This window comes from Mustelus asterias, chromosome 20 (assembly GCF_964213995.1).
Source record: "Mustelus asterias chromosome 20, sMusAst1.hap1.1, whole genome shotgun sequence".
In the NCBI taxonomy this organism is placed as follows: Eukaryota; Metazoa; Chordata; class Chondrichthyes; order Carcharhiniformes; family Triakidae; genus Mustelus; species Mustelus asterias.
The window spans coordinates 68,321,298-68,332,858 of record NC_135820.1 but is presented as its reverse complement, the minus strand read 5'-3'; the positions used below and the strand labels follow the sequence as shown (position 1 = coordinate 68,332,858).

At 43.8% G+C, this 11,561-nt stretch overlaps 1 pseudogene; it reads right to left on the bottom strand.

Annotated features, from left to right (window-relative positions):
- Positions 1-241: 241 nt before the first annotated feature.
- LOC144508789 (U2 spliceosomal RNA) lies at positions 242-419 on the bottom strand (annotated as a pseudogene).
- Between the last annotated feature and the right edge of the window lie 11,142 nt (positions 420-11,561).

Sequence of the window (11,561 nt, the reverse complement as noted above, 5' to 3'; positions counted from 1 at the left end):
TTTATAGCTTCATTGCATTTGCCACTGGTCAGCAATTACAAGTTTACTTTTGATTTTCGATGAGTAAACCAGAACCAGTAAAGAGGAGAATTTTTTTTTTATACTTTTCCAATTCAATCAAATCAAATCCAATTCAGAGTCTCAACAAGTTGAGACATTTCCGATCCAGGCTGACAAGACAGGGCGGGCGACTAAACCACCCTGTCCTGGGCCTGATCTACATGAGTCAAGCTGATTGGAGAAGGGGGAGGATCCTCCTCCAAGACTTGAGCTCATTTGCATCTTAGCCAAAAGGCCGAGATGCCGCTTTAAAAAATTGCTTCATATGAAACATATGAAGCCTCAGCGTAACCTCATGACCTCAACCAAGTGCAGATCCGATACTACACTTGATCTTAGCCAAAAGGCCGAGAAGCGATTATACAGAGCTGTGAAACGGGAGAGAGATCGAACCGTTCAGGAGTTCCCAATCACAGTTTAGTTCCGCTGTTCACTCAGCATTTAAGTGTTGCTGGTTAAGCATTTTTAATTTCATTTCTGAGCCTGAATCGGAAGAGACAGCAGGCCAGCGAAGCAACATTTTGGGGGAACTGTTAATTCCAGGCCCATGATCGTGACTAATTTGTCAAAGTTTGCTTTGCCACTGCGATCGCATACCACGCCGTACTTCACCCAAGTCAACACAACCTAAGATGCGATTAGAGTTTGCTGTTCCAACGAAATCACTCAGTTTAGCATGCCAGTGCAACCAGGGCCAATATCATTAAAGCACACTGTGCCAATTAATGGCCCTGGCAGTAGGATAATCACAGGCATTATGGCTATGTAACTAGGGCCACTGTAACTTGAAATGTTATTGCACTCACCGGGCCAATGTAATCAGAGCTGACACCAAGGGAAAGGTATAATTGTGCCTCATGGTTCCAATGAAACAGAACACAGAGAGGGGTAGGATTTTTAGGACCTTTCCCCCCCACCCCACCCTCCAGCAGAAACCAGGCCGCACCGCCACAAAATAGCTTCCTGGAAATGGTCTATGCTGTCATTGCCATGGCAGGGGTCTAGGTCACTGGGCATCCAGATTCAGACAGTAGGCCCAACCAAAATCCAAACCCAGATCTTTTGATATTCAACCCAAGGCACAGGAAAGACTGTTTCCAAGATCCAATCTCTCATTCATCGACAAAGCAACTTTGACCGTCAAAATACAAAAATATCACAGAATCCCTACAGTGCAGAAGGAGGCCATTTGGCCCATCGAGTCTGCACCGACCACAATCCCACCTAAGCCCTATCCTCGTAACCCCACGTATTTACATTACTGGTCCCCCTGACACTAAGGGGCAATTTAGCATGGCCAATCAACCTAACCTGCACATCTTTGGACTGTGGGAGGAAACCGGAGCACCCGGAGAAAACCCACACAGACACAGGGAGAATGTGCAAACTCCATGCAGGCAGTGATCCGAGGCCAGAATTGAACCCTGGTCCCTGGCGCTGTGAGGCGGCAGTGCTAACCATTGTGCCAGCATGCCACCCCAAATGTGGCAAAGAAACAAAGCAGACTAAACTCCTTCCATTCAGACTCGAGTGAAACTCAGCACAATCAAGAGTAAGTTTTTTAAAAATCAAATCATTTGAGAGTGAATTTTAGTATGGGACATTAGAACCGGGAAATGAAACAGCATTAACTCGAGGCAGAATTTTCCTCAAATCCTAAAATGTGCTAATCCCAACTTGAAAAAAACATTCCCTAATGCACAGACTGTGGATAAGTTAGGAGTCGCCAACCTTCCTGAATTATTGATCTCCTGGCACTGTTTTCAGCCAATCTGGAGAAAACTCAATTTGGTCATTAAAATAGATTGTTCCATTCACTTTGAATTTATGTTTCTCCATCTCACTGCAGCCATCCTGTGGCCTTTCTGAGTAAGACCGCTTGTACTGCCAAATGAAGGATAATTTGGCGTTCTAGGTTATGAATGTCCGCACACATTAAATAGAGAGAGGGCTCTTGCAGCCAACAGACAGAGGCGGCTTTCAGTTTGGCTTTGGGTTTGACTAAAACCCACATTGCAGAAATAAAAAGGTCAGTGTGCTAACCAACCCCCCCCTCCGCCCTCTCCACCATTCATCCCTCACAATTCACACTTTCAAATTTTCTTTCTGATCCCGTTCTGACGGTCGCCGATATCATAGGTTCTCAAAATGTTTCTTCACTGAGCTCCCTTTGGTGATTATTGTCCCGTCCATGTCTCCCTCTTTCTAAGAAACAGAATGAAACATCCGACTTGGTTGGAGGTGTAAGTCAATGGCCCATTATAAAACCCTGATTTTCTTTCCTATTGACTTCAACTAGACGAGGTCTATAATGAGTGAACAATTCACCACCACCACATTAGAGAATCATAGAGGTTTCCAGCATGGAAACAGGCCCTTTGGCCCAACTTGTCCATGCCGCTCTTTTTTTTAACCACGAAGCAAGTCCCAGTTGCTTGCGTTTGGCCTACACCCCTCTATACCCATCTTACCCAAGTAACTGACTAAATGCTTTTTAAAACACAAAATTCTACCCGCCTCTACTACTATCTCTGGCAGCTCGTTCCAGACACTCACCACCCTCTGAGTGAAACAATTGTCCCTCTGGATCCTTTTGTATCTCTCCCCCTCACCTTAACCTATGCCCTCTAGTTTTAGGCGTCCTTACCTTTGGGAAAAGATGTTGACTATCTCGCTGATCTATGCCCCTCATTATTTTACAGACCTCTATAAGATCATCCCTCAGCCTTCTACACTTCAGGGAAAAAGTCCCAGTCTACACAACCTCTCCTTTATAACTCAAGCCATCGAGTCCCAGTAGCATCCTAGTAAATCTTTTCTGCACTCTTTCTAGTTTAATAATATCCTTTCCATAATAGGGTGACCAGAACTGTACACAGTATTCCAAGTGTGGCCTTACTACTGTCTTGTACAACTTCAACAAGACATCCAAACTCCTGTATTCAATGACCAATGAAACCAAGCACCCCTTAGCATATTAGTTCTCCTGCCAAAGTTGAAACTCTCCCTTTGTTGAATTGCATTGAACCTTTTCAGCTAACATCACTAAAAGAGTAATAATAGGTAGGCTGGAAAATTGGGCGGCGAAATGGCAGATGGAATTTAATCCAGATAAATGCGAAGTGATGCATTTTGGAAGAATTAATGTAGGGGGAAGTTATACAATAAATGGCAGAGCCATCAAGAGTATAGAAACACAGAGGGACCTAGGTGTGCAAGTCCACAAATCCTTGAAGGTGGCAACACAGGTGGAGAAGGTGGTGAAGAAGGCATATGGTATGCTTGCCTTTATAGAACGGGGTATAGAGTATAAAAGCTGGAGTCTGATGTTGCAGCTGTATAGAACGCTGGTTAGGCCACATTTGGAGTACTGCGTCCAGTTCTGGTCGCCGCACTACCAGAAGGACGTGGAGGCTTTAGAGAGAGTGCAGAGAAGGTTTACCAGGATGTTGCCTGGTATGGAGGGTCTTCGCCATGAGGAGAGATTGGGTAAACTGGGCTTGTTCTCCAGGTCTGGATAAATTGTCTCCCAGGCTGCTGTGGGAGGCAAGGAAGAAGATTGCAGGGGCTCTGAATCAATTTTTAAATTCCTCTCTGGCCACAGAGGAGGGAGGTGCAGATGTCAGAGGACTGGAGAACAGCCAATGCGATCTGCTATTTCAGAAGGGTTGTAGAGATAAGCCAGGGAACTGCAGACCAGTGAGTCTCACATCAGTGGTCGGGAAACCATTGGTGAAAATTCAGAAGGAAGCATCTATCTCCACTTGGTGAGGCAAAGCTTGATCAGGGATAGTCAGCATGGCTTCGTCATGCCTAACAAATTTGATTGAACTTTTTGGGGAGGAGGTGACCAGGTGAGTAGCTGAGGGTAGTGCAGCTTATGTAGTTTATTTGGATTTCAGCAAAGCCTTTGACAAGATCCAACATGGGAGACATATAAAGAAGGCAAATGCACATGGAATCCAGGGTAATTTGATAAAGTGGATTCAAAATTGGCTCAGTTGTAGGTTGATGTGGAGATGACGGCGTTGGACTGGGGTGGGCACATTAAGAAGTCTCAAAACACCAGATTAAAGTCCAACAGGTTTATTTGGTAGCACAAGCTTTCGGAGCATTATTCCTACATCAGGTGAGTGGAGAGTTGGGTTCACAAACAGGGCATATATAGAAACAGACTCAATTGCAAGATAATGGTTGGAATGTGAGTCTTAACAGATAATCAAGTCTTTACAGGTACAGACAATGCAAGTGGAGAGGGGGATAATCACAGGTTAAAGAGGTGTGAATTGTCTCAAGCCAGAACTAGAGGGCACAGCTTCAAAATAAGGGGGGGCCGGTTCAGAACAGAGTTGAGGGGGAACTTCTTCTCTCAGAGGGTAGTGAATCTCTGGAATTCTCTGCCCATTGAAGTGGTGGAGGCTTCCTCGTTGAATATGTTTAAATCACGGGTAGATAGTTTTCTGATCGATAAGGGAATTGGGGATTATGGGGAGCAGGCGGGTAAGTGGAACTGATTCGCTTCAGATCAGCCATGATCTTGTTGAATGGCGGGGCAGGCTCGAAGGGCCAGATGGCCTACTCCTGCTCCTATTTCTTATGTTCTTATGTTCTTAGGACAGTTAGTAGGATTTTGCAAGCCCAGGCCAAATGGTGGGTGTTACAGATAGTGTGACATGAGCCCAAGACCCCGGTTGAGGCCGTCCTCATATGTGCGGAACCTGGCTATCAGTTTCTGCTCGGCGATGCTGCGTTGTTGTGTGTCTTGAAGGCCGCCTTGGAGAACGCTTACCCGAAGAGCAGAGGCTGAATGCCCTCAACTGCTAAAGTGTTCCCCGACATGAAGGGAACACTCGTGCCTGGTGATTGTCGAGCGATGTCCGTTCATCTGTTGTGGTAGTGTCTGCTATGGAGTTGTAGGAGGCAGAGGGCTACCTTAGTGACTGGAAGCCAGTATCCAGTGGCGTACCATAGGGATCTGTGCTATTATTCATCATTTATATAAATGACATAGATGACTATGTGGGGTAGGATTAGTAAGCTTGCGGATGACACAAAGATTGGCCAGGTGGTTACTAAAGAATGTCTTGGGCTACAAGAAGATATAGAAGGAATCGTCAAATGGGCAGATAATTGGCAGATGAAATTTAACCCTGAAAAATGTGAGGTGATACACTTTGGAGGGAGTAATTTGACTAGGATGTACTCAATGAATGGCATGACACTAGGAAGTTCTCTGGAACAAAGAAACATTGGCGTGTTTGTCCATAGATCTCTGAAGATGGAAGGGCATGTTAGTAGGGTGGTGAAAAAGACATATGGGACACTTGCCTTTATCAATTGAGGCATAGATTACAAAAGCAGGGAAGTCATGTTGGAGTTGTGTAGAACTATGGTGAGGCCACAGCTAGAGTACTGGATGCAATTCTGGTCGCCACATTATAGGAAGGATGAGGTTGCACTGGAGAGGATGCAGAGGAGATTCACCAGGATGCTGCCTGGGATGGAACATTTAAGTTATGAAGAGAGGTTGGATAGGCTTGAGTTGTTTTCATTGGAGCAGAGAAGACAGAAAATCCTGGAACTGCCCCCTCCCCCACCCCACAACACTGTGAATGTACCTACACCATGTGGGCTGCAGTTGTTCAAGAAGGTGGGTCACCACCATCTTGTCAAGATCAATTAGGGGTGGATAACCAATTCCAGCCTAGTCAGCAACTCCTACATCCCTTGAAAGAATAAAAAAGAGGCATCTGGAAATTTCTGGCCAATATATTCTAAAAGACGGATGAGAGAAAGAAGAGATTTATCCCAGACCTCCATTCATGGTGATGTATCGGAGAGATATGGTTTGATGTTTCTCTACACTCACTAAACCTTGGTGACTCTTCGGACACATCTGCTGAAAGTGGTGAAGAATGCCTTTAATTTTCAGTGTAGAAACAGAGTGAATGTAACCATTGATAATATCCATTATTTTGATATCTTATTTGGAAATTTCTGGCCTATTTCTTCTAAAAGACAGCTGGAAGAAGTAACATTTTAACATTTTGCGACATCCTTTCAACAGGTTGCGCAACGCATGCTTAGCAATGAGGTACAACCTTTAAATAGAAAGGAGATTTCCTACATTAGCATAGCACGAGTAAGTTATTTTTCCTTTAGTGGGATGTATCTCAACCAAGGCTGCTGCTCCTTTAATCACTCCTGTGACAACATTGACCCACTTCTGCGAGCTGTAATATCTCTGCCTGACAAATGACGACTGGCTTAGAATGTCAAACCAACAAGTCTGCTTCTTATTCCTTTCCCAGCATCTTTGCATGCTCCTACCACCCTGTCTGTTAGCATTAATATTCAAGCAATTGCTTGTGATAAATCCCAATCCTGATGCCTGGTACAATGGTTCAATAGCTCTGTATAATGGGTTGATGGCTCTGTTCAATGCATCATTGGCACTGTGCATTGTGTTATAGTCCTATATAATGGTGTGATGGCTCTACAGAATGATTTGATGGTCCTATATAATAAGTTGATTACCCTGTGCGATAATGCAATGATACTATATAACGATTAAATTACCTTATGCATTGGCTGATGGATTTGTGCAATTATATAATACTATGTAAAATGATGTGCTATCTAATTATTGAGTTAAATGCTGCAATGGTGTTATGTAATGGTGCAGAGGGTTTATATAACTATGCAATATAATGGTGTAATGGCTCTTGAAACAATACAATTGTTCTCCATAACACTACCTTGACCCTGTGCCATTCAATAACACTATAAAATATTGTAGTGACTTTACAGCAGTTAAATAATTCCATATAACTTTGTAACGGACCTGGAAAGTGATACATGATCTTGTATACTGATACACTAATGATGCAGAGATTCTATATACAGTATTTGACGACCCTGTGACTGGTACAAAGTCTGTCTATAAAGGAACAACAAAAGGTCATGAATGTAACCCAATCCATCACGCAAACCAGCCTCCCATCCATTGAGTTCTGTCTACACTTCCCGCTGCCTCGGCAAAGCAGCCAGCATAATTAAGGGCCCCACGCAGCCGGACATTCTTCCACCTTCTTCCTTCGGGAAAAAGATACAAAAGTCTGAGGTCACATACCAACTGACTCAAGAACAGCTTCTTCCCTGCTGCTGTCAGACTTTTGAATGGACTTACCTTGCATTAAGGTGATCTTTCGTTACACCCTAGCTATGACTGTAACACTACATTCTGCACTCTCTCATTTCCTTCTCTATGAACGGTATGTTTTGTCTGTATAATTAACATGACCATTCAGTTTTGTCCTGAACTTAATTTGATTTATTATTGTCACATATATTAGTATATAGTGAAAAGTATTGTTGTCTTTAATCGTGCCGTAGTTATCATGTTGCTCTGCTCCAGCTCTGTTGCTACCTGAATGGACTACATTGCCTTATCCAGTGAGGCTCCCCATTGCAGATAAACAGCTATCAGGATTTCCAATGCAGTTTTGAATCTCTTCGACCATTCTATTCTCACACCCATAATCTTCTCTCTTCCCACATTTAGTGGCATGTGTAATAAATCTGCGGAGGCAGAAGTCCCTTCACCAAAATCCCTTTATTTACAAACTAACAGCAGTACACAGAGTGCGAGCAGTTAGCAGTCTACGTCTGGGGGTGCCAGAGAAACTGACACCCTGGTTAAGTACACAACAAAGTCTCCCTGATTGGCCCATCAATTGAATCCTTAATCAGGGACTTCATACTCCAATGGGCCAACCTCAATGGCCTGATTGAAGTCATTACAGCACGTGAGGCAGACAAAATACATGCTATTGTCTGTTGCCAAAGCTAGAATTTCCTGGAATAGAGCAACAGGCGATAGCTTGAGGGGGCAACACTCCACAAGAAGCATGGCTAGCCAGGCAACTTTGCTGCTCTTACCACCTGCCATAGGTGTACTGGAAGAATTTACATTAGATAATCAACCTGTTTGGCCACATTATGAACACACTTTCCATGTCCTGGAGTGGGACTCAAACCCACCCAGCCTCAATTTGTAGGTTGGCTGGGTCAATCAGAGCAGGAAATAGAGAACTTTTAATTCCTAAATCTCAGGTGTGACGTTGGGGGGCCCACCTCCATCAGAAGCCTCATTCTGACTGGAAGCACCCTCCTGTCAAGGATCAGACACCTCTGAACCTCCCTCCCAACCCAGGCCTATCCTCAATAACCCAATCCCACCCAACCCCCACCCATCACCTCCCCCAGTGGTTTTTGTTACTTGTTGAAGTGTCTGGATGATTAATTTGTCATGAAATTATTTTTTTTAGCATAGGAGAAAGTTATGAATGAATCACTTTTTTCAAAGTTTTTTTTTATACGTACCACTATACATTATAGGATTCATTGGTTCAAGTCAAAGTACAATGGTCCAATGAACATGGAAGTGCCATAGCTTGGCTGAGATGCATGAGCTGCCAGAGAAGTGTGCTGAAGGGCAGAGGGTTAGCATGGGGGCATGAGAGGGACCTTTTTTTTAAACTTACCTTTTAGAAGGTAATCTCGGGTTCACGATTCCTCTGAAGAACCGTCAACCATGGTTCTTTAAAAACCTTGCCCAATTCCATGACAATTGCAGATAAGCTGGAGAATCCTATCCCCGCAATGGAGCCAAGCAGGTCAGGAGTGCCGGATGCGGGCTCGTATAACAGCAACCAGCCTTCATGCATCCTGGAAAGACAGAGGCTGAGGGGAGACCTGATAGAGGTCTACGAAATTATGAGAGGCATAGACAGGGTGGATAGTCAGAGACTTTTTTCCAGGGTGGAAGTGTCAATTACAAGGGGGCACAGGTTCAAGGTAAGAGGGAGAAAGTTTGAGGGAGATGCGGGGGGGGGTGGGGGGAGAGTTCTTCATAGAGAGTGGTGGGTGCCTGGAACACGTTATCAGAGGAGGTGGTGGAAGCAGGCACATTAGTAACATTTAAACGACATCTGGATGGTACATGAATAGGGGGGGAAGAGAGGGATATGGACCGAGTAAAAGCAAAAGGTTTTTTTTTTGTTTATTTAGGGCATCGTGATCAGCACAGGCTTGGCGGGCCGAAGGGCCTCTTTCTGTGTTGTACTTTTCTTTGTTCTTTGCTCTCTTTGTTCTTTAAAGGTATTCTCAAAAATCAAACAGCCTGGGAAACCCAGAATCAGGACCCACCTGCCTTTCATAAAGGCATCCTAGCTTGGTGAAAATCTAGCCCTATATTTCTGACAAGTCAAACATGATTCTTGCATTTTAGTTCAGGAGGGATCCATTCAACTTTATTGTACTGACTCTAAATACTACTATCTACTCAATATACCCTCCATTACCATTCTTTCCCCATTCTTTTTTATTCTTAATTTCCAAACAACTGCGTGAAAATAAACTTAACTTTCTCCTGCAGAGGAGTCGAGAACAAGGGGCCATAAATATAAGATATTCTCCAATAAATCCACTAAGGAACTCATTCAAAGAGAGGTTCGAATGTAGAATTTGCTTTCACAAAGAGTGACTGAGGTGAATTATGTGGATAAATTTAAGGGGAAACTTGATAAGCATTCAAGGGAGGGGGAAAAAAACATTGTGGTAAATTTGGATTAAGTGGGATGGGAGTAATGGAGCATTATTACCAGGATGTGGAGATGCCAGCGTTGGACTGGGGTGAACACAGTAAGAAGTCTCACAACACCAGGTTAAAGTCCAACAGGTTTATTTGGTAGCAAATTATTACCAGCACAGAGCAGTTGGGCTGAGTGGCCTGTTTTTGCTCTGCAAAGCACAGTCCCACAGTCCAGTTAAGTTGATTGGCCATGTTAATTGACCCTAGTGTCAGGGGATTAGGAGGATAACTGTGTGGGGTTACGGGAATAGGGCCTGGGTGGGATTGTGGTCGGTACAGACTCGATGGGCTGAATGGCCTCCTTCTGTACTGTAGAGATTCGATGATCTATGATTCTATGTCCTAAAGCGTAGGCAGCTATTTATTCTTCAGAAATCTTTCATAATTCAGATAAATTAAATGCGCCATATCAGTGATTTGCAGCCCACTCATTGAATTGTGCACATTAAACGGCAAATCAAAAGTATCAGGTACAAAATTCAAAAAAAATTTTTAAGTGATCATAAATGTAGGTATGTGACACACACAGAGAGAGAGGCTCCATTTAAATTTCCAGCTTCAAACCGAGTCCCACAGTGCTCTGAAGAGGACAGCACATTAGGAAGGTAGTATTCCTGGAAAAGCTTTCTTTCAAAACCACAGTGCTCCAACAACCTCTGAGTTTGTTATTTCACCCACCAAATCGTTACAGCCAAATTGGTCAAAGTCTTTGACATGCGCCTTTCCCATGTGATGCTATGAAAGCTGAAGCCTGTGCACTCACGCCTCAGGCAGCGCGAGAGGCTTTTTATTGCTTCCTACACAAATGACCGTTGTTTAAATGAGTTTAGTGCTTTAAATGGACCACTGAGCCCTTCTCACAGCAGAATAGAGATGTAGATGTAGTGAGAGTAGGGGAGTCGCAGCCTAATGAAGACAGCAGGGTAATGAGGTTGATATTGAGTGGTCTGTAATGGTAAATGTGTGTTGGACCAAAACACACACCTAATTGCTTCCTTGGGTTTCACTGATAGAGTTGTGGATGACTTAATTTTTTTTCTGTGCCTGTTATTTTTCATTACACTTTTTTATAGATTGCACTGTAGAGTGTAGATAATGTCTTTCAAGCATAAACAAATCACTATTTATTCGTTTTTTTTCCTTCCCTAATAAGTATTCCATTGATTATCTAGCAGAGAATGATACAATATTAACAAATGGAAATTGTGAACATATTGATTGTGGCTTTGCAGATTCAGTGAGGTACAAAAAGCAGCTGCCTGGGTCACACTTTTCTACAGCGAGCATCTTTGAATATATTTCAGTGGCAGTTTTGAGTAAATATCCTCAACACTTGTGTTCAAGATTATGAGGGGCATGGACAGGGTGGATAGGCAGCCCTTAGTTGAAGGGTCAGTTACGAGGGGACACAAGTTAAAAGTGAGGGGTGGGAGGTTCAGGGAGGATTTGAGGAAAGGCTTTTTTACCCAGAGGGTGGTGAGGGTCTGGAATGCGCTGCCTGGGAGGGTGGTGGAGGCGGGATGCCTCACATCCTTTAAAAAGTACCTGGATGAGTAGTTGGCACGCCGTAACATTCAAGGCTATGGGCCAAGTGCTGGCAAGTGGGATTAGGTGGGCAGGTCAGGGCCTTTCATGCGTTGGTGCAGACTCGATGGGCCGAAGGGCCACTTCTGCACTAGTATTCTGTGATTCTATGATTCTGTGACTTCCCCTCTGCTGGCTATTGATTTAGTAAATAAAATTTGGTCATTAGATTTCATTTCACATTCCCGAAAACTTGTCTGCTGCCCATGTCCTAACTCACACCAAGTTCCATTTACCTATCACCCCTTACGCTCATTGGCCT